We start from the raw sequence: 22,933 nt of genomic DNA, 5'->3' as shown, positions 1-22,933 counted from the left end.
TGATTATTTTACTTTCCTGCTTAAAAATCTAAATTGCTTTCTTTCTACCTATGAGTTAAGCTCCAACTTCTTAGCCTGGTATATCAGGCCTTCTAGATGCTAATACTGTCCCCTCCACCATCCTTCCACTAAGGCCTCAACACGCTGGATTTTCTCCATTCTCTTTCACAATTTTGTGACCACGTATATGCTGTTCTCTGCTAGGAATTCTGTTCCCTACCTCATCACCACCTGGCAAATGCCCATTTCTCCTTCAAGGCCCACTCACCTGACCCCTCTTCTCTGAAGCTTTCCCTGGAGCTGCCAGTCTCTGCCTTCTCTCACCACCACCACGCCCCTATTCCTGGGTGAAATCAGCTACCCCTTTTCCTGATTCCGATAGCATGTAAACACACCTCTATGGTGGTGTTTATTATTTTACATCCTGGTTTTCCAAGAGGCAGTCTCCCAGGCACAGCTGTGAGCCTCAAAAGCAGAGAACATGTCTGATTCATCTTTTACATTCCCAGGGCCCAAGAGAGAATCCTTCTCATTTAGCACGCAATACCCAGAAATGTTGAATTTTGTTGGAATTCAAAATGCTGACACCACAGAGGAATCTGGAATATGGAAACAAAATCCACTTATTCTCTTGTTGTGTTTCTCATTATGCAGGATCTTTACTTCTCAAGAGTTATTTTACGGTGGACCACATGCAGTCTACTTCATAGAGTATGAAAGAGAAATAAGTCTACATCTTCTATAAAGTTACATGTTGCCAGCTTCGATTCTTATTTAAGATCCAGGAAAAGTGTACGATGTTTTATAAGTCATATGATTCTCAAACATCCTCTCTTATGCTTTTTCTCTTAATATATGTGTCATCATCTGGGGAGCAATGAAGTCACCAAGGTACGTCAACTGGAGACGAGGACTGAAATGATGAAATGTCACATTCTCCACATGTGGACACAGACCCTCTCTGGGCTTTTGAAAACTAACCTCTTATTACCAGACCTCCTTTCTGCAGAGGGACACTTCTACTTTGGACTGTTTCAGAGGAGCTGGCATTTGGTAATGTGTGTGGGGCAAGTATGGTTGTCGAAATGGTAGGAGGATGCTTCTGGCATTTAGTGGGTGGGAGACAGGAATGCCAGATACCTTGCAATGCATGGTCAGTCATGAAAATCGAATATTGTTCCACCAACAATAATAACCCCGCAGCTGAGAACCACTGAGTTAAAGGATATGTTAAGCCCTTAGTTGAGAACCATTGAGTTAACCATTCATATGTTTCTTATTTTTATTTATTTATTTATTTTTAGTTGCACTGGGTCTTCGTTGCTGCACGCAGGCTTTCTCTAGTTGTGGCGAGCAGGGGTTACTCTTTGCTGCGGTGCGTGGGTTTCTCACTGCAGTGTCTTCTGTTGCAGAGCGCTGGCTCCAGGGTGTGCAGGCTTCAGTAGTTGTGGCACGCAGGCTCAGCAGTTGTGGCTCGTGGGCTCCAGAGCACAGGCTCAGCAGCTGTGGCACATGGGCCCTGTTGCTCCGCAGCATGTGGGATCTTCCCGGACCAGGGAGCAAACCCGTGTCCCCTGCATTGGCAGGCGGATTCTTAACCACTGCGCCACCAGGGAAGTCCCAACGATTCATATGTTTAAGTCTTCTTTTTTTTAGGTGAGATGAGAACAAATCATAAAAATCCAAAAGGAAGCTCCTGCCTCAGTTTAAAGACCTTTGATTTAAAGAAATTAATATTACTTTTCTTCTATGTGCTAAATATGGGCTTATATCACATTCACTGGAAACAGGAGACTCCTAAAAGAACCAACAGAGAAAGCATTTAGCATGCCCTCTTGCTTGTGAATATAAGACAGAATAGCAGAATAAAATGGCCCTGCCTTTGAAATGCATTTAATTTAATAAAACACCAGATTAAAGGTAAGACAGTCTCATCCTTATTACAAAATGACCTGCAGAGTGAAAACTGAAACATGCACAATTTCATTAACCTTCCATTCATAAAGCAAAATGTAAGGAGAATGCCATTTTAACATTCAACTGAACAAGGCTATTTCCATGCCTTAAGTGTGCTTTATGTATTAGCATTATTTGTCAGTGTGCCTACAGGGAATGGTGTGGAGGAAAAAATCCCAGTGCAACAAAGCATTTAGAAATATGTATCCTCTTAATCATCTATTTTTTGAATGAAGATATTTCCTTTTCATATACTGTTTTGTTTGCGTTGTTAAACATTCTTTTTATTGAAGTATAGTTAATATACAATATTATGTTAGTTTCAGGTGTACAACATAGCGATCTGACAATCAAATACATTATGAAATGATCATCACAAGAAGTCTGGTAACCATCTGTCACCATATAAAATTATTACAGTGTGATTGACTGTATCCCTTATTACTCGGTTAAATATTCTTAGCAGCATATGGAAAAGCATGTCAGTTGTGGCTTAGTGATATTTATCAAATTTGGGGTCTCTGTTAAATCTGGACCCAGGCTGTGCAGAATCATAGAACTTTACAACCTCAGCACTTCAAAAACCCAAGAGAGGGGCTTCCCTGGTGGCGCAGTGGTTGAGAATCCGCCTGCTGATGCAGGGGACGTGGGTTCGTGCCCCGGACTGGGAAGATCCCACATGCCGCGGAGCGGCTGGGCCCGTGAGCCATGGCCGCTGAGCCTGCGCATCCGGAGCCTGTGCTCCGCAACGGGAGAGGCCACAGCGGTGAGAGGCCCGCATAACACACACACAAAAAAAACCCAAGAGATCATGGAGTCCAGTTCCCTATTTTGCAGATGAGAAAACTGAGGCTCAGGGAGATGAGGGACAGTGGAGGTGATGGTTCTCTGCAGGGCCAGGGAGAAAAAAGAGTAGATCTGGGTAGGTTTGCTTTGTGAGCTCTCAGCATCTTCCAGTTACAGACTGTCTTTAGTGAACCTCTAATTATTTTCTGAATAGATGACAGCACTTCAAAACCTTGCTCATTTTACATCCTTTTTTAGCTGTTAGTACCAATACAATGAGCTCATGACCAGAAAAGAGAAAGAAAAATTGGGGCAAAACCAAACAACCACAATTTATAAAACTGTGAAACATAACCACCTAACATTTGAAACACATGTCATATTTCATTAAGATGTTGTGCTGCATTCAACTTCAGTCATTGCAGAAAGATGTAGCATCATTTACCTTCTCTGGCTCTAATGGGTTGGCACAAGGCAAGCAAGTCCTTTGGCACCCATCTCTTCCCCCCCACCCACATGTCATTTGCAAATGAATTGTATACCTAACATTTGCTTTGTGCAAGTGAATTTTAAATCCAGGAAACAATAGAGTATATTTTAGTATATTATAACAATAGGGTTCAAGTTTAATGAGATTTGGATCTAACGTAGCAATTTGGAAGTCTCTTCAAGCTTATTAAAATGAGATTCTACTCAAGTTTACGAGGAGGTACAATAACACTTGGGATGTGACTATATCTTGCATTTGAGAGGCTTTTTTAAAGTACATGTAAAGCATATTGCTTATGTAATATTCTCTTTTTCTTTCCAGGTTTTTATTTTATGACCACTGACACCAGAACAAATGTCCTTCTTTGACAGGTACTAGTGTAGCATTTGGGTAATTAGCTTAAAATACAGCTGATTTGTTCTCCTGCTGCTTTCCCCCAAGGTGACCAATATCTGGAAGTTTGTTTTAAAGCCATTTAACAAGCAGGAAGAGCCATACCTGTTGCATCTGATTTCCTCCCCATTAAATCAGGATGAATAATTTAATAAGAACTGCTCATGCACAGACACTCCAGTGACTGGTTGAAAGATAAGACTACCAGGCTGCTGGCATTTTTGTTATTTCTGTATGGTCTTGACCAGAAGCTTGTTTTTCTTCCCCAGTGGCAGTAAGCCAAATGACCCTGTGACCTCAGACCTTCACCTACACCCTTAGTGCACTAGGACCTTTCCCCTATGACAAAGGCCATTGTTCTTTTTGCAACCACGGCAGACACTTTTCGTTGGCTATGTAACTGACTTTCACAGCCCCCATCTTGCTGTAGGTTGAAGTAGGCAGATACTTGTATTCCCAGCCTCCCTTGCAGCCAGGGTGGTCATGTGACCCAGGTCTAAACCATGGCATATAAGGTAAGGTTGCTGAGGGGGTTCTGGAAAATCTCTTCTTCCCTAATTGGGAGCTAGTTTGACATTGTAAGGGCTCTGGAGACAAACTGTCAGAGGGTGAGTCCCAGCTCTACTACTTCTTATCTGTGTGACCCTGATAAAGTTAATTGTACTCTCTTTGGTTTTTCTTGTCTTTGGTTTGGTTTGCTTTGGTTTTTCTTATCTGCTGTAGAATTAAAGGAGTTAACACATAGAAATTACTTAGGATAGTCCCTGAAATATAGTAAATGTTTAAAAATGTTAGTTATGATTATAATTAATAAACGATAGAAGGCACACGAAGAACATTTCTGCTAGATGCCTTTGGAAATGGCTTTGTGAGGTCACAATGCCTGGAGTTACGGCAACCATTTTGTGATCCTGAGGGGAAGGTCAAGAGAATCGCAAAGACTGACTCAGAACCCTTGAGTTCTGAAGATGCTGACACAAACCTGGAAAGCTTAGCTCAATGTTTTCTTAAGTAAACAGTAGACATTCTCATAGTGGAATTTCTGTTAATATCTACTGAACAATTCCATCTAATACTGTCACTATTTTTTTTTTTTTTTTTTGTGGTAGGCGGGCCTCTCACTGTTGTGGCCTCTCCGTTGCGGAGCACAGGCTCCGGACGCGCAGGCCCAGCGGCCATGGCTCATGGGCGCAGCAGCTCCGCGGCATGTGGGATCTTCCCAGACCGGGGCACGAACCCGTGTGCCCTGCATCGGCAGGCGGACTCTCAACCACTGCGCCACCAGGGAAGCCCAATACTGTCACTATTTAATCCAGGGTTTAAGCCCTACCATCTCTGCCTCCAGCTGTTCTTCTGGCTTTGTTCACCATGTACCGCTTCCTCCTCTGGTGGAAATCTTTTAGGATATTCCCTCCTGACAGTCTGAGACTGACTTTCTTGAATCCTCTCTGGGAGCTCTCTTAAATTGACTGTGGGCTTGATAACAGCCTCCTGTGAGGGAATTAGGGTTTAATCGGGGAGGGGGAGTTATTAACCCATTACTCTACTTCATCTGAGCAAGATCTAGCTGTAAAATACACAGGCCCTCCTGGCTCCTGCAGGGCTGGCCATTGCATGCAGACATCTTAATAAGTTGCAGGGGTCCCAATCTGGCAACTCGCAGGTTGTGTCTGAGGTAGCCTAGGGGTCTCTGCAATCTTTAGGCACCATGGCATGTAGGCTCTGATGGGAATTCAAGACCACCACACGTGTGGACATGGAGGGGAGAACTGAGCGGCCTCTGAATATCACATGGTGCTTCTTTGCCAAGATCACTATAAGGCTGCTCCACCTCTTCTCCCTCAGTGCGGTTATGTTTCTTCTGGCAAAGTTTGTTCTCCACGCTTCCTTGTTTTCCAGACCACTACTGGGAAGACTATTCTGAAAAACTTTGAAGGCAATGATATTGTAGAATGACAGAGGAAGGAAGAAATAGAGAAGTAGAAGCTCTGGGACTCACTCTTCTCTAGATAATCAGTTTCTTGCTGGGTGCCTTATATCTCTGTTTCTATATCCAAATTTGATGATAAGCCCCTAAGGATTTCTTTCAGTCTGTACATCGCTGAAACTACTCAAAGTCACAGTAAAAGCAAGGATAATGAAAAGTGGGTCACTTTGTAGCCCACCTGCATTCTGGAATTAAATCCAGCTCAGGTCAGGAGCAAGCCGTAAGACTCAGTTTCTGTCACCTATTGTGAGGCCTCAGTGAAATTATTTTCAATATTTCCAGTGCATTTATAGATGATTTTTCTATCACATAAAAGTCAGAATGAGAAGGAAGTTTCTCTGGGGAAATTTAGAAGAAAGAAAAGCACATTCATCTATTGCTGGAATCTGTTTTCATTTTTTAAGCATATGAGGGTATTTGTTTTTTAGCTAAACCCACAAGGTGTTATGTGTAAGGATCAACACATTGCCATGGGCTACATTCTTAGAAGATACTGGACCCTCTGGAAGCCAACATAAATGATTTAGGTTGTTAAGGTATGAGTTGATAACTTGCCCCAGTGCTTCAGCACACTGTGTCCTGCTAACTCCCAGGATGTGCTTACTTGAGGGAATAGTTTGATGCAATGTACACATAACAGACATATTGCCATGCACATCTTGGGATGACCCAGAGCTGGACAGGGACCTGGGTTTGTAGAACTGCCAGACATAGAGGAAGCTCCTTCATGGCTTTCACTCCACACTGTCAGACTTGCCTAAGCCCCCTCTCCAGCTAAACAAGCCATTTCCCCCCACCCCCAGTGCTTCCTGAGTCCTTAATCCTTTTACTGAGAAGCCAGAAAAAGAGGTCAGTGCAAATGGGTGTTGAAAAGAAAAACCCTGGGTCTCTTTTAAACAAGAGAAGCAGAGCATTTCTGAATTCTGGCTCCAACACAGAAAAACCCTGTCTCGAAGTCCCTGCTCATGATGACTGCCTGCGGACTTGTTGGAAAGTATTCTGGCTGATATTAATTGCCGTGATCATGTATCCCGGGGAAGCACTTTGAAAGTGCTCAGAGCCAGTTTTTTGGAAGCAAGTGGGCCAAGCAGTCTACTATGCGTTGAATTTAATGAGAGGGAAAAAAAAATCTATATCTATATATCTATATATCTATCTGAAGGCTTTAAGATCTATAGTCCTAGGTGTGTGCCTAGCACTATGCCAAGACCCCTAGGAATGTAGAAGATTCAGAAGACAGGTTTCTTATCTTCCAAGAACTTAGACACAGGAAGTGAGACACGATCATCCCACAGTTAAACAACTGATAGTTAAACAGTTAAGTGTTCAACTGTGTGGTAATAAGTAGAGCTGTGCCAGGTGGCCATGGGAGAGCCCTGGGCCTGAAGCTGTAAAGGAACACTTTGTGGAGAAGCCACCAACCCAGTGGCTGGTGCCATGTCAGGAAGATGAATTTAGAAAGGATTGAGATGGGGCAACTTGTTTTTATCCACAAAGGGTATCTGTGTGGGTCAGGAATGCAATCAGACAACTTATGTTGGTCTGACTCAAACTTTCTACTTAGTTCAAGGTCTGATTTATAGCTTCAAACACTTTTACCTATAAACACAAAGACACTGCAAAATGATCTGAGTCTTTAAAATAAACAGTTGAGAGCTGGTTTTACTATGGCTTGTGGCTATGTAAGAACTGTTTGATGGCTCTTACAGCAAAGATGACAAGTCAGGACTTTAAGTTTCCAGGAAACGCACATTCAAGGCTTTAGTCACCTCCTTGCTGGAAAGACAATAGGAGGAGGAACTGAATTCATTCCACCCATATATATCACTTTGCCTTGATTCCCAAAGTAATGAATGAGTTTTTAAGCAGCAGTTGCTGAATTCTTTGCTTTGTCCTGACCTGCAGACTATTTAAGAAGGAAATCAAGCCAGGGAAGTATTTAGGGGGAAGAGTGCCTGCAATTTACTTTGAAATGCATCAAAAAATAAAATGGATTATTGGATTGGATAGAGAGATGGATAGATATGTAGACATGTCATAAGGCAAGTATAGTGAAATATTAATGGAAGAAATCTAGGTGGTAGGTATAAGCACGTTCATGTAAAATTTTTTTAACTTTCAACTTTATTATTAAACAGTTTATAATAATATTGTGGTAAAAAACTGAGTCAAGGTTTTGCTTTGCTTTTTTAATTTTCTTGCCCTTTCTTCGAATAGTTAAAGATCATTATCTGAAAGGACACAGAAAGAAAATAGCTTGGACTAAGTCCTAGACATAATGAAAAGTAAGAATTGTATATGTGATTTTTTTAAGGAACCCTCAAATCTATCTATAGCAGCCAAGTATTGATGCCAGAAATTCTACCATTACAAACATGGTCTTCTGAGTTTAGGGATTGTTCTATAAAAACCTCCTGGGGTGCTAGGAGGACTACCAGATTAAACTCTATTAGTTATTAACATTCAACTGCAAATCTTAAGTGACCACTTCCAAATAATATGTAGCTAAAAATGTTGGGATAAGGGAGAGAGAAAAGAAAACATAAGCACTGAAGGTTTTAGGACATGAGTGCAAGATGCTGAAAATATATCTGCAGAGGCATTAAAGATCAATTTCACCTTCTTTCAAGGTTACCCTGGGCCAACCCAAATCTGATATTAGTGTTTGCTGCTCTTGAATTCTGTATAAAAATATCCTGAAACTCCAATGGAAGTACCCCATGGCAATTTAAAAAGGCTTATAGGGGGCTTCCCTGGTGGCGCAGTGGTTGAGAGTCCGCCTGCCGAAGCAGGGGACACGGGTTCGTGCCCCGGTCCGGGAAGATCCCACATGCCGCGGAGCGGCTGGGCCTGTGAGCCATGGCCGCTGGGCCTGCGCGTCCGGAGCCTGTGCTCCTCAACGGGAGAGGCCACAACAGTGAGAGGTCCGCGTACTGCAAAAAACAAAACAAAACAAAACAAAAAAAAGGCTTATAAACTGCCCTTCTATAGCTCTTGCTACCTGACACCAAGGACTCAAGTCTAAATCTCAGCCCCACTGGGGACACTTGGTACAGTGGACTGTTCATCTATGGTTGGGCTTAAATTTTGACTTATCTTTCCTCCATGGAGGAGGATGATTTCTTTTGTATATTTATCTATTTTTCTATCATCAGATACACTTTTCTTAGCCTTGTTTCTTTAGAAAGCAGAGCCTGAGGCAAGGGTTCATGTGCTACTATATTATTAGGAAGGGTACACCAAGGATCAGGAGTGAAGGACAAGGGAAGTGAGGCAGAAAAGGAGATAGAACCCATACAAGGAAGTACACAGTATACAAGTACACAGACCAGCTGTGTACTGAGCTGACGACCACTGAGTACAACTGATTGTTTGATATCACAGGACCATCTTCCATGGAGCCATGTAAACAATGTCTCAGCAATGTACCTCTAGGTAAGAGTAGGGGAAGAATTTATCCCCTGGTCTCACAGTCCATTGGTCAAAAGTTTCACTCCATAGAGTTAATTCTCCTGCACACCCAGGTGTACAGGTGTGAGGGTTGCTGTGAATTTCTATGTCTATGTCTTGGTATCAAAGAAGTCCCAGAGTAACAGGCAAATGGTGTACAGCATGCACGTGAGGGAAAGTGTTGTCAGGTTGTGCCTTTGTGACACTGCTTGACAGCTGGAGCTGAGAGATCTAAAGTGGTGGATAAGAACGGTCTACTACAGCCTACCCCTGTACCAAGCAGCCTGCTGTGCCCTCTGTCATCTGGCTCACTTAGTTTACTCTGGAACCTCTGTTTTCCTGAGAGCAAGATGCTCTCACCTTTTTTCCCTGAAGGGGAGGTCTAAATCTAATCAGTCACAGAATTTCCCTCAAGGTGGTGGCAGTTGAAATTTTCAAAAAGCTCTAAAGCAAGAGGGTTAATGATATAAGCTGTAGTACTACAGTTGCAGCTGGTCCTAAGCCTATAATTGACATTTACCATCCCCCTCCTCCACCTCCCGTTTTAGATTTCTATCACATTGGCCAGCACTTTGCCACTGATCTGCATTGCTTGCCTAGTAGCATAATCAAGATCTACACTCCCAAGGGATCTGAGGTCTTTATTTCTTTGCCCTTGGGCTGTGATTGCTGTCATTACCCATTTTCTATGGATGCAACAAAATACATCTTCATGAATCCTGTGGGTTTCAGAAGTACTCTTCCCTGTTCACACCGCGCAGAACAACCCCAGCTCCTCTTTCTTCGCTTGCTGAGCCACCAGCATAAGGAGCCCAAAGTGAGCCGGTTGTAGTTGCCGTTCAAGTTCAAGGGAAACCTCTGAATACCAGGGCCTCTAAACTTGGACAATTCTGTTTGTGGGAATGTAAAATAGATTCATTAAGGTTTCTGGAACTGATAAGACAGGCCATGCCTCCTTCCCAGACCCATGTGTTCTAACTACTGGGAACATAACACCATAGATTGGCTGCTGGTTCAACACATATATTGTGTGCCCAGAGGAAAGTGCTCCAACTTTGCAGGGTGTTTTCCCCAAGGTGACAACTTAGCTGAGACTTTACTAGCCTATTCCACCATTCTATGAGACTGGCTGCCTCTGGATGACAGGATACATGGTAGAGCCTGTAGTTAGGTGCTTATTGTCACACCTCTTTTGCTGTTGCTGTAAAATGGGTCTCTTGGTCTTAGGCAATGTTGTAAAGGGCTACTACATCAATGTATCGGGCATTCTGAAAGGCCTCAGATGGTTATATTGGTGGAGGCACTACGGGAAGGGAAAACAAACCCATATGCAGAGTAGGTATCAGCCCTGAAGTGCTGCCCATCAGGGTAGAAGGGACCAATATGATTGCCCTGCCATGACGTAGCCGGCTACCTCACTGAAGAATGGTGTCATAGCAAGGAATCAACACTGGTCTCTGCTTCTGCCAAGAAGCCTTGAGCAGCCTTGGTAAGGGGGAGCCCATACTTTGGGCCCATGCATAGGCCCCTTGCTACCTTGGCCACACTGTTTACGGGACCACTGCTCAAGCACTGGGTAGCTGACGAGAGACACTGGCTTATATCCACAGGATAAATCATCGGTCCTCCTGGTTATTGAAATCCTCCTCTGTGGTGGATACTCTTTGGTGATCATTAATATGAGACACAAAGATCTCTGCTTCCCTGAGGCTTTTATCAGGGTTCAAGGTCTCTGTGTATTGAAGAAGAGCTCAAATATTTTAACTCAAGGGGTATCAAAAACCAACAAGGAAGTGATCAGCAAGAGCATGATGGCAGAGGATGCTATGCAGGTACAAGCTTTGTAAATATTTAATAGGAGTTTTTTTTTAACGGCTTCCAACTTAAACCTTTAAATCACTAACCTGATAGTGTGTGTGTAGGAGATGTTTGCTCTGTTCTCCTTTCCTGAGGAGAACACACTTTGTGCACTTTGTGCCCAGTCACATAGGTCAAGCTATGTGTCTCTTCTCCACACCTCCTTGCTCCATCTGATGGGACCATCCTCCAAGAACGTGCATAAACTGCACCTCAAAGATTGTACGTTGTGTTGGGATGGGAGAGAAAGACGGAAGAATTTCTCCACCATTGGTGGAGAACTCCCATTTCCCACTGGTCAAAGGTATGACCCATGGGATTGTTCACTCTCTTGCACTTCTAGGTTGTTGCTCATGCATGGGCACCTGGGGGGTGGGGGTCCCATACCTTTGTGTCAATAGGGAAGCACCAGGAAGGTTGAACAGCTTACAGTGCAGTCATGAGGGTAGACAGTGTCAGGTGGCAGCTGTGTGAAGCCCATTGGAGTCCATGCAGAGCTGGCTACTTCTGAAGCAGCTGGAACAAGCAGGTGAGGCTGAGGATAACTGAAGTAGAACATGACGTGTTTGATACACCCCTCAAAAGCACATTTCCAAAGAAGTGTGACCCAGCTGTTTCCAGGCTACAGGAATCAATGAACCAATTTTGTCCTTAATATGGAATTTTACTAGCTTGTGTAGGACTCCATCTGCATTATTCCCTCTCCACAGCCCCTCACCCTGTAGGTGTTCTTGGGAATCTGGGGAATGTCTCAGATGTGTTTGAGACTCCATCGGGCAGTGCTCACTGTGACGACCACACCTCTGTTTGTATCCCTTCCCAACTTTGGCAGCCACTGCCGCTGCAGGCTAACAGCCCTGCCAATGCCGATGCTCTGCTCAGGGGGCAGAGCATTGCCAAATGCCTTGGCCACACAGAAAGGAGATGGCGTTCTTCCTTGTGTTAAGCTCTGTTGGGGGAGAGGCCTCACGCTGCAGTGGAGTTGTCTGGGCTCTGTGGTGTTACACTTTGGTGACACTGCTTTTCCAGTTTTATTTATTCTTCTCTCTAGGGCTAGCATACAACACTGAGATAATTGGGCCTGGGTGGCTTCAAATAATGGCCTCTGTGCTCAACCAAGAGTCATTACTCTTTGATCCTTAAGTTCTCTTGCTAAGTCCAGCTTGCTGTGCCAGAATTTTTCTTCCCCTAAGGAGAAGTTTCTTCCCAGGGACTGTACAGCTCTTGCACTTTAGTATTTGATACATCTTTCTCTTCCAAATCCCTTTCCTCCAGTTTGCTAAAGGACTCAGTTCAAATTCTTTGCCTAGGAGGTTCCTGAAGATTCTTGTAAACCAGGACTACTGAGGGATGGGAGATACTATTTGCCAAATTCCTCTCACTAGTCATATCTGACCCTTAGCTCTTGCCCATCCCTTAGGGCTCCCTAATCCTCAGGAAAGGAGAACAGAGCAAACATCTCCTACACACACACTATCAGGTTAGTGATTTAAAGGTTTAAGTTGGAAGCCGTTAAAAAAAAACTCCTATTAAATATTTACAAAGCTTGTACCTGCATAGCATCCTCTGCCATCATGCTCTTGTTGATCACTTCCTTGTTGGTTTTTGGTACCCCTTGAGTTAAAATATTTGAGCTCTTCTTCAATACACAGAGACCATGAAGCCTGATAAAAGCCTCAGGGAAGCAGAGAAGTGTTTACAGGAAAATTTGCAGTGGACATCCTCCATGCCAGGGCTCCAGTCATCACCCACTATTGCCACCTGTCAGGAGCTGGAACTCTGGATGATCCCAGATCAAGGGAAAGTCAGTTGGTGTTAAAAATGCTTATTAAATAACTGGATGAAAGAATTAAACGTAGAAATAATTACTTGAAATAATGCCATGAGCTGGGGAGCTGTACTTTTTTTGATGATAGAGCAATTTTCATTGTAAGAAACTTTGAAAGAGAATCAATATATAACCCATTTGAATATTTGTCTAGACATAGATATAGATAAACATGGACTAACGCAGCATCAGAATTCCAATGAGCAAGAATATATAAAAGCGTAGAGCTCTGTCTTATTTGCTATTTCACATGTACATACTCGTGCTTTAATAAGTTAGAATGTTAGGGCTGGAAGAGACCCACCAAATTTAAAAACTAAAGTCTGAAGAAATGAAGTGACTTGCCCAAGGTCACACGTTAGTTAGTAGCAGATTCTGGACTAGGACCCAGATGTCCTAACTCCCATTAGGCGTTTTTCCCCTCTATTCCCTGGTCAGTTGTCATGCCCTCTCCTTAGCTGTACTTTTGTCACCGTGTCACATGAACATCTCCCCCTTTAATTTTGAAGTCCCCTCTTCCAGAGGTGAGCCAGTCCCTCTCTTTGAAAAAGGCTGCTGAAAGCAGTAACTATACCACCAGATTTTAGTCATTCTCTTTCTTAATGACATCTCTGATCAGTTGGTGGAAACACTGCTGTCTGAAATATCTCCAAGTCAGCAGCACCTCCTCATTTCACTAGCTATGCTCATTTAAGGGAGAAAATATTGTAGAAACAATTTGGTTAGAAATGCCATGATTTTCTCTTCTTTGCCTCTTACCCGCTTGTCTCTCTATCTCTCTGTGTCTCTGTCTCTGTGTATGGCTCTCTCTCTCTCTCACACACACACACACACACACACACGCATGCACATACACACAGATTATTTCCTGTACCCAAAGGGCTGCAAAAGAGCCTGAGAAGTTATCTAGTTTGTTCACCTTAGACATGATCACACCTGTATATCCCAGATGTAAGCAAATCTGACTGTATACAGAGGACTCCTCCCTCGGGAGTACCCTTCAGTAATTCTTGCTAAGTGTGAACCCTGTAGGAGTACACACCACACACAGGCACACTGTGGGCAGCACAGGGGACCAGAGGACCCCCACTGCCCTTGGAGGCTCATAAAAGGCAGTGCAGATGGAGAAGGGTACAAAGTTACCCACAGCTCCATTTCCTACATGCATGATGCTGGGCTCTTTATTAAGGACCTTTTCCTGGGACACATGCTCCAATAGTCACTCCCTTCTAAATGGACACACCTGAGGTGTGGCAGAGAGCTTGTACCTGGTGCAAGATTCTCTGGATTTAGCATACCACCTCCTCAGCAGGAAGTCCTTCCTATCCTAACCCTCACTGCAAAGGCCATTCCTATCACTTCTCGTTGACCACTGCAAAGATATAGAACAGAAAGTGACCCCCTCTGTGTCACTGCTGACTCTTAGTTCTCTCCAGGCTTAATCACCATCCCATGAGAGGCACATCCAGCCTCTTACTAGATGCTGGCAGATTGCTGTGAAATCCATCAAACAGATTTTTACTGAGAGTGTCCTATGTGCTGAGCTCTTAGTATACAAACCCTGAACGTGAAACTTCTGATAAAGTGAGAAAGATGATATTATTAATGATAACGGTGATAATGATTAGTATATGCCAGGTCCTTTACTAACTTACTACATCTTCCCTATGAAGGGTTATTACCTCTAATCTTTATGCATGAGGAAGCCAAGCATCAGGTAGGTTAAGTGACTTGCCCAACGTCACACAGCTAACTGGTGAAAGAGCCAAACAGCCTTTCTCCAAAGTCCATGGTGCAACCACTGTGAAAATGTAGACAATTTCAGTAGAAGGTAGTAAGAACTATAAAGGAGTTTGTATACACTACCTGGGGAGCACAGAGAAGTCACCTAACTTGGCCTGAGGAATTACAGAAGACTTCCTGGAGGAGATGTTCTCTGAGCGGCCTCTGACCCCCAATCCCTAGTCCAGAGGCAGGGTCACTAATGCAGTCACAAAGGGTGGTCACCTCCTCCACCTCTATGGAGGCCTGTCCAGCCTCCAGTCCCTTTTCCTCCTCCATATCTTGGCTGGTTGTGATTGGCCCAAACTGTTGTTCCTAGTCCCACACTCTTATTCAGAGGGAGTTTATCCTTCTTATACTTCTGCACCTCCCCCCAGCTCCAACTCTATTGCTCAATGCCTTACAGTCTAAAGCAAGTAAGAGAATTGGATGCTGCCTCCCTTTCACCATTAAGTGAACCCTGGTGGCAGGCGAGGAGAATTAATGCATTGAATCCGAATATATCTGGGATGGAGTGACTCCATAACAAACTCATTGTGTCATACTTGAACAATATAAGGATTCTTTCCTTCTCTCCGAGATCCCACAGCTGCAAGATTTCTGTGCTGCTTTGCAGACTCTTATCAGAGCTTTAATGAAGTATAGTTGGTTTGAAGTAAAGTCTGTCGGTTCTCATGAAAAGAATTATATTTTGTTCTTGCACTGCATATTCAGCTTTAAACCAGGACTCATTACTCAGAAAACAGTGATCGATTTTTATACCCAAATATTAATTGTGCTGCTGTATTTTCCCCTGATAGGAGGATGAGCTCCTAATTGAGAAGGGTTTGCCCATAGGAAACAATTGATTACAATGATCTAGAAACCGGCTGCTCAAAGAGTTTGAAAGGGCCAGACACTGCTATGCTGAAGGGGTCTTTGGCTGGGAAAAAGGAAACTAATTACCACCCATAATCCTAGTGACATTCCAAGGCAAACCGGTATGGCCACTGGGATGTTTGCAACATTTGTAAAAGGCTCTGGCTGCACTCTTTTGTAGCAATAATCACTGATTATGAACACAGAGCTGGGGAATAACACAAGGGCTTTTTAGTCCATCTTCTAATCTTCGATTAAGCCTATGTGTCAGATGAGCAAGACTATCTCTCAGTTTAAAGATTGCCGAGAGCTTTAATCTCAGGGATGTGGCACATAGTAGCTGCTCAGTAAATATCTGTTGAATGAATAAACAAATCTGAATGCCTGTTCTGGCTTTCCTGGACCTCACAGGAGTGATTTTCAGCCAAGCTTCCTATTGTAGATTCCAGAAGCAATCTAGTTTTTCCAATCATGACTCTGGAAGGTATAGTATGCATGTTTTAGAAGGGGAAAGGAAGAAAGGAAGAAGGGAAGAAAGGGAGGAAAAGAAAGAAAGAAAGGAGAGAAAGAAAGAAAGAACGAAAGAAAGAAAGGAAGGAAGGAAGGAAGGAAGGAAGAGGCTCGCTTGCTCTCAGGAGAAGAGAGAAAGGGTAAAAAAAAGGAGGATATAGGGAAGCAGGAAGGACAGTGGAGCATATAGGAGGAAGGAAGTGCAGTGAAGTAGCCAGACTGGAGGGAAGAGGAGGAAGACTTGGGAGTTGGCATCTAGTAAAGCAGTTAATGACCTAATAGCAGCTTCTGAGAGCTCTGAGTTAATGGAAAACAAGTGATATGACCTGGTATTCTCCGTTAGTGGGAGGCAGAAATAGCCCCCTGGGAAGAGTCTGTGTCTGTGGTGGTATAACGGACTGAATAAAACATTTAAGATAGCAAGAAAGAAAGAGAGAGGGAGGGAGGAAAAAAAACTTTCCCAGTTAAGAAATCTATAGTTTTCCTGAAACTGTAAGTTCACTTTCAGTGATGAGAAAGGCTCTCATTTCCAAAAAGGGAGAGACCCTAAAATTGCCAAGCCCACAGGTTAGAGCGCTGTTTGTGAGGAAAGGAAGCATGCTTATGCCAGAAAGCAGACTTAACTTATTCAGAAGATATGAACTCTTTTCTTGTGGGAAATCTGGCCCACTTCGTTGCCTTTTTTCAGCAGTGAAAGCACAGAGTCCTAACCACTGGACCGTCAGGACGTCCCTTCATTGTTTTCTATATTGGCCAAGGCCAAGATAATGGTTTTATTTGCCCTGCTCAGCAACTTAAAATACTCATTAACAGCAAGTTCTTTATTATGTCTAACTTCTATCTCTCTTGCTTTAATACAAGTTTCCTTTTCCCTCTCTCTGCAGCTTCAGCAGAGGAGATTAATTAGCACCCATCTTCTGTACAGTACATTCCTTGATACTCTTTAGTATCATTAGCCGTCTCCACCCCCTCCTCTCCACAAAGGCTTTGAACAATAACTAAATAGACAATGAGACCTGCTTCTGCTGCCTTTTCCTAACACATCCTCGTGTGCAGCATCATGAACCAGGCACAGGGAAGAGAATCACAATACAACAATTTCAGATTGGGAATTAACTGCATATTTCTTTAGCATTTAGCCTAGATTATCACCCCAAACTTGACCACATACTCTTCCAAACAGTTTTATAAGACTCATATAGAGCACGAATTATCACCTCCACATGAGGGAAGAAACCGGAATGTGCCTTTCCCCAGCAAGTTATCAGCACAGCCAGGAAAAACCTCCAGTGTCTGAACTTGAACTTTCTTGCCCTGCCCACAGTCCAAAGTATCCTTCATGTCTTCAAGGTAAAAGTCTAGAAAAATCTCAAGGAATTTCCAAGAACCACAGCCACAAAGGGGAGCTTGTTGTTGGTCCCCCTGCAGTTCTAACACTTCCCTGGACCTCCTGATTTCATCCTCCCACACCAGGTGTCTCACCCTGAAATTCTCTTTCTTCCCCCCCCAAAAAAGCCTTGCAGGAAATTCTCTGGCTATTTAATTGCTTCATAATGACAACTTTCTCAAAATTTTCCATTAGGCATCAGTTGCTCTTTAATTTAGAGTGAAGAGAAAGGTCATCATCCTTCTTGCTGCTTAAACTAGAGCATGACTCAGAAGAACAAACAGAGAAGAGACGGCACAAATCCTCACATTATTTTTTAATACCCCATGTGGTATTGCAGGCTCCACTCAATAAGATCTAGGACTAAAGTAAGTCTATCTTTCCTTACGTAACTGTTTACCTTTGCAAAGACTCACAGAATTCTTTCATACAGGACAGACACTCAGCAGGCAAGACTGGCAACCCCTGGGGTCAGGGAAACAGACGGCCAACCCCAAGTCAGAACAGAAGGTTGGAGCTGAGAGTGTGGGCTGACCCCATACTCAGAGAAGGCGGAGGGGACCAAGGGAAGAGGAAAAGGCCCCATCCCCAGCCAACATGCCCTCCCAGCTCAACAGCATCTGTGGAATTCCATCATTAGAGATTCCTTGCCCTTGTCTCCTGGGAGAAGACAACAAACCACACACTGAATCATTAACGAGCCGGTGGGAATTTGTTCATCATGTGACTCCCTCTAGAAGCGGGGCTGGGGACAGTGGGAGGTCTTCCATTCACAATGCTGCCCAAGCCCCGTCTAAGAGAATGCGAGCTGGAGCAGGCAGCCCAGTCTTCTCTCCTTGGTCCAGCCAGTGGGTTTTTTTATTCGTTTTAATTGAAGTATAGGTGATTTACAATGTTGTGTTAGTTTCAGGTGTACAGCAAAGTGATTCAGTTATACATATATTCTTTTTCACATTCTTTTCCCTTATAAGTTATTACAAACTATTGAGTAGAGTCCCCTGTGCTATACAGAATGTCCTTGTTGATTATCTATTTTAAATATGTAGTGTGCATATATTAATCCCAAACTCCTAATTTATCCCTCCCTCCTTCCCCCCTTGGTAACCATAACTTTTTTTTTTCCTATGTCTGTAGATCTATTTCTGTTTTGTATACAAGTTCATTTGTATCCTTTTTTTTTTAAAGATTCTACATATAAGCAATATCATATAAAATTTGCCAGTGGTTTTTAAGACTCCATAACTTGTTTTGACTCACTGGCCTGCTGGGCTGGCACCCTCTTGCACACACACTTAGAACAGTGCTGCTCTCAGAACAGACCCCTCACAATCTTGATCTGCAGCTCTAGGTTTTCAGCCCAGAGTTTTCCTGGGTATAATGTCAAATTAGGTGAGTAGAATCTCTTTGGTTACCTTGGAAATTCTCTCTGAAAGTAAAAGCTTGGTTTCAAAAGGGAAAAAGGAAAGTTGATACCTGCCCAGCTACCTTTTGGGTGAGGGTTGGTAGAGCTACCTTTACAGTGTTAAGTGTTACTAGCCCCCTACCCACTCTGTCCTGAAGAGGCTGCATGGGCTGGGAGCCTCCTTTAAACCTCCAATTCCTGATAATACAGTGTCCCATTGGCAACTTCCAAAACACAGGGTATGAACTCTCTCTTCTCGGTTTTAAGGCTGGAATTTCAGAAGTGATTTCAAGTTTGATTGCCCGGTTCTCATTTTCTGTGGATTTTGGCAAGTCAGCTACTCATGACACCATTTTCATCTGCTAGCCCCACCCTTGGTGGGACACATTTCAAACTGAAATAATCCCATCCTGAGCCATGAGATCTCTCGCTTCATTTAAAAAAGTGAGAGAGCCTAGCACTCAGCTGCAGACAAATCTCTAGCTTAAAGAACAGCCATTTTTCGTCAGTTTTAGCAGATATTGTGATTTCCTTGGGACGTTTACCACATGCAAATGTAGTCTCTCTCACTTGGTGGAATGTCTCCAGATTTTGCTGGGTGGATCAAGTGGCATTGCCAACTAGAGAGGAGAAAAGTAATGGAATGAGGAACACAGTCATGATTCCTTTCTTCTGCAACCAAGTTTTTCAAGGAATTGGTCAATTATTCTTCTGGCCTTGGTAGGTCTCAAACAGTTGTATTCACATTCTTGTTTTGGGGCAACCTCTCACAATCTCAATTGCCATGGGCAATTCAGGCAAAAATCTCACTTGCGCCTGAATCTAGATTAATTCAGGAACGGGCTAGAATTTTACCTGGATACTTACCTCCACATTCTGTTTTACTTTTGGAGACCTGTATTTTTAGGTAAAACTGGAATCTCTCAATTCTCTCTCACATGGATTACCTGTGCCAAAGTGGCCATATTATGAAGTTGAGAAGGGATTAGATTTTACTTTACTTTCATCTCAGTTTCTATCCTATTTTAGGAAAGATGGAAATTACACATCTTCTTTTATGCCCATTATTTCCACTCCAAATGAAAAAGGAAGAAGTTAATGACCAAACATTTTTTTTTTTTTTTGGGGTACGCGGGCCTCCCTCTGCTGTGGCCTCTCCCGTTGCGGAGCACAGGCTCCGGACGCGCAGGCTCAGCGGCCATGGCTCACGGGCCCAGCCGCTCCGCGGCATGTGGGATCTTCCCGGACCGGGACACGAACCCGTGTCCCCTGCATCGGCAGGCGGACGCGCAACCACCGCGCCACCAGGAAATCCCCAATGACCAAACATTTTTGATCATCTCTGTCTCAGAACATTTCTTACAGGTTTATCCAGAGAGGACAGAGGCTGTGTTGATTCTGTCTGTGAAAGACCGAGACAAGTGGATTTAAATAATGCATAGCTTTTCAGTCTCTTAAGGAGGTGGCTATTTGGTTGTTTATCATACTTAAATGACTGAGAATTGGCAGGAACTGACTTTCAGATGACACCAACATGAGGACATAGGATGGAAAGGAGGAGCAGGGGTGGTGGTGGCAGTGCGGAGGGGTGACCTTTAAGCGGTTTCATCCCTCTCTCAGCATATGCAGCATTGCTACTCATTTCCACTATGCTCTATTTCTCAAACCAGAATATACACCTTCCTCCTTCCGGGAAATAGGTAGCCATGTGCCTGGTACTGGTAGCCAAGGGATAAACAAATCCATCTTCCCAGAATACAAATGTTTTCCCCAAAGATTTGGGGGTTGGGACATGTAAAGCAACTTAACTAGTAATTTAAATAGTTTTATATTGAAAAAAAGCAATATATTGAGTATAACATTCTAATATAATTTTAACATAAAAGGAGAGAGCGAAACAAACTCTTCCAACGTCCGTAAGTATTTTGCTCAATGCCAGGCTTCCAGGGAGTAGCATGTCTGTGCTCTGGCAGGTAGGATGCCTGAGCAGAAACATTTGAGAAGCACAAGCTGCTGTATTTAACAAAATTACACCTACCACATCCGTGCCCTGAGGCTGGCCAGCAGCTGGGTTCTTTTGGGCGGGGCTGACCCAGGCATGCTGCTGTATGGGCTGGTTGTGTGATGCCTGGCCCCAAATGAGCCATTCCACCCCTCTTGCTCTAAATAAATCCGGACCGTCTGCCCGTTGCTATTGCTTCTCACTTGATGGTAGTTATGAGGCCACTGGTAGAAAACAAGAATCTGCTCTTTCACCATCTGCATATTGGACAAGTCTTGCACTATTTAGCTTGTGAGGCCTGATAAGAAGGCAGCACAATCTGCCCATTGACTGCTGCCCTTCTTTCCAGCCCCAAGTACCAGAGTCTCCTGGCTTAGACTCTGATTTTGCATGTCTCTAGCTGTCCCCAGTTGGCTGCTTTCAGTCGCACCTGCATGGCACTTGTAAGAGAAGAAAAAGGGCTCCCTTGAGCTAATTCAAACTCCTGGCCCTCACACTTGTTGCACTCTCATACGTCCCAGGGATCTCTAATTTGAGGACTAAACATGTTTAAACAATGCTGTTTTCATGCGTCCACAATCCGTTGTTTATTTTGACCCATACTCCTAGGAACATCCTGGGTCCTTCCCTTGTATTGTTTTTTTTCCAAAGAAGAAGGCAGGCGGTGATGACAGGGCTCTTTCTCCTGCTCCATCTTCATGATGGCTCTGAGGTCAGCTATGCCTGTGTCCAGGCCATCAGGGAGGGTTCATAATAATCTCCTCTGGATCTAGCATCTTTTATTTTTTTTAACTTATTTAAAAAATATATTTATTGGAGTATAATTGCTTTACAATGTTGTATTAGTTTCTGCTGTACAACAAAGTGAATCAGCTATACGTACACATATATCCCCATATTCCCTCCCTCTTGAGCCTCCTTCCCACCTTCTCTATCCCACCTCTCTAGCAGGTCACAAAGAACTGAGCTGATCTCCCTGTGCTATGCAGCAGCTTCCCACAAGCCATCCATTTTACATTTGGTGGTGTATATATGTCAGTGCTACTCTCTCACTTCGTCCTAGCTTCCCCTTCCTCCACTGTGTCCTCAAGTCCGTTCTCTATGTCTGTGTCTTTTTTCCTGCCCTGCCACTAGGTGCATCAGTACTGTTTTTTTAGATTCCATATATGTGCGTTAGCATCCAGTATTGGTTTTTCTCTTTCTGACTTACTTCACTCTGTATGACCGACTCTAGGTCCATCCACCTCATTACAAATAGCTCAATTTCATTCCTTTTTATGGCTGAGTAATATTCCATTGTGTATATGTGTTACATCTTCTTTATCCATTCATCTGTCAATGGACATTTAGGTTGCTTCCATGTCCTGGCTATTGTAAACAGTGCTGCAGTGAACATTGTGGTACATGACTCTTTTTGAATTATGGTTTTCTCAGGGTATATGCACAGTAGTGGGATTGCTGGGTCATATGGTAGTTGTATTTTTAGTTTTTTTAAGGAACATCTATACTGTTCTCTATAGTGGCTGTATCAATTTACATTCCCACCAACAGTGCAAGAGCTAGCTTCCCCTTCCTCCACTGTGTCCTCAAGTCCGTTCTCTATGTCTGTGTCTTTTTTCCTGCCCTGCCACTAGGTGCATCAGTACTGTTTTTTTAGATTCCATATATGTGCGTTAGCATCCAGTATTGGTTTTTCTCTTTCTGACTTACTTCACTCTGTATGACCGACTCTAGGTCCATCCACCTCATTACAAATAGCTCAATTTCATTCCTTTTTATGGCTGAGTAATATTCCATTGTGTATATGTGTTTTACATGTAGCTGTCCAGTTTTCCCAGCACCACTTATTGAAGAGGCTTTTGGGCCTCTTTTGAAGAGGCTTTCTGGTGTGAGGTGATACCTCATTGTAGTTTTGATTTGCATTTCTGTAATAAATAGTGATGTTGAGCATCTTTTCATGATAGGGATTGCATTGAATCTGTAGATTACTTTGGGTAGTATAGTCATTATCACAATGTTGATTCTTCCAATCCGAGAATAATGTGTTTGTTGGCAATCTGTATATCTACTTTAGAGAAATGTCTATTTAGGTCTTCCGCCCATTTTTGGATTGGGTTGTTTGATATTTGATATTGAGTTGCATGAGCTGCTTGTATATTTTGGAGATTAATCCTTTGTCAGTTGCTTCGTTTGCAAATATTTTCTCCCATTCTGAGGGTTGTCTTTTCGTCTTGTTTATAGTTTC

The 22,933-nt window shown here is 43.3% G+C and overlaps 1 protein-coding gene across 1 annotated transcript in view; it reads right to left on the bottom strand.

Moving 5' to 3' along the window:
- Positions 1-1,753: 1,753 nt before the first annotated feature.
- The window catches only part of NUBPL (NUBP iron-sulfur cluster assembly factor, mitochondrial), a 402,628-nt gene continuing 381,448 nt past the window's right edge, over positions 1,754-22,933 (bottom strand). The window contains exon 14 of the transcript XR_008618647.1: positions 1,754-1,797. The gene's annotated coding sequence lies outside the window, so the exon portion shown is untranslated. The remainder of the gene's footprint in view (positions 1,798-22,933) is intronic.

This window comes from Physeter macrocephalus, chromosome 11 (assembly GCF_002837175.3).
Source record: "Physeter macrocephalus isolate SW-GA chromosome 11, ASM283717v5, whole genome shotgun sequence".
Classification (NCBI taxonomy): Eukaryota; Metazoa; Chordata; class Mammalia; order Artiodactyla; family Physeteridae; genus Physeter; species Physeter macrocephalus.
The sequence above is the reverse complement of the archived record's forward strand: the minus strand, read 5'-3'. Positions and strand labels throughout refer to the sequence as shown.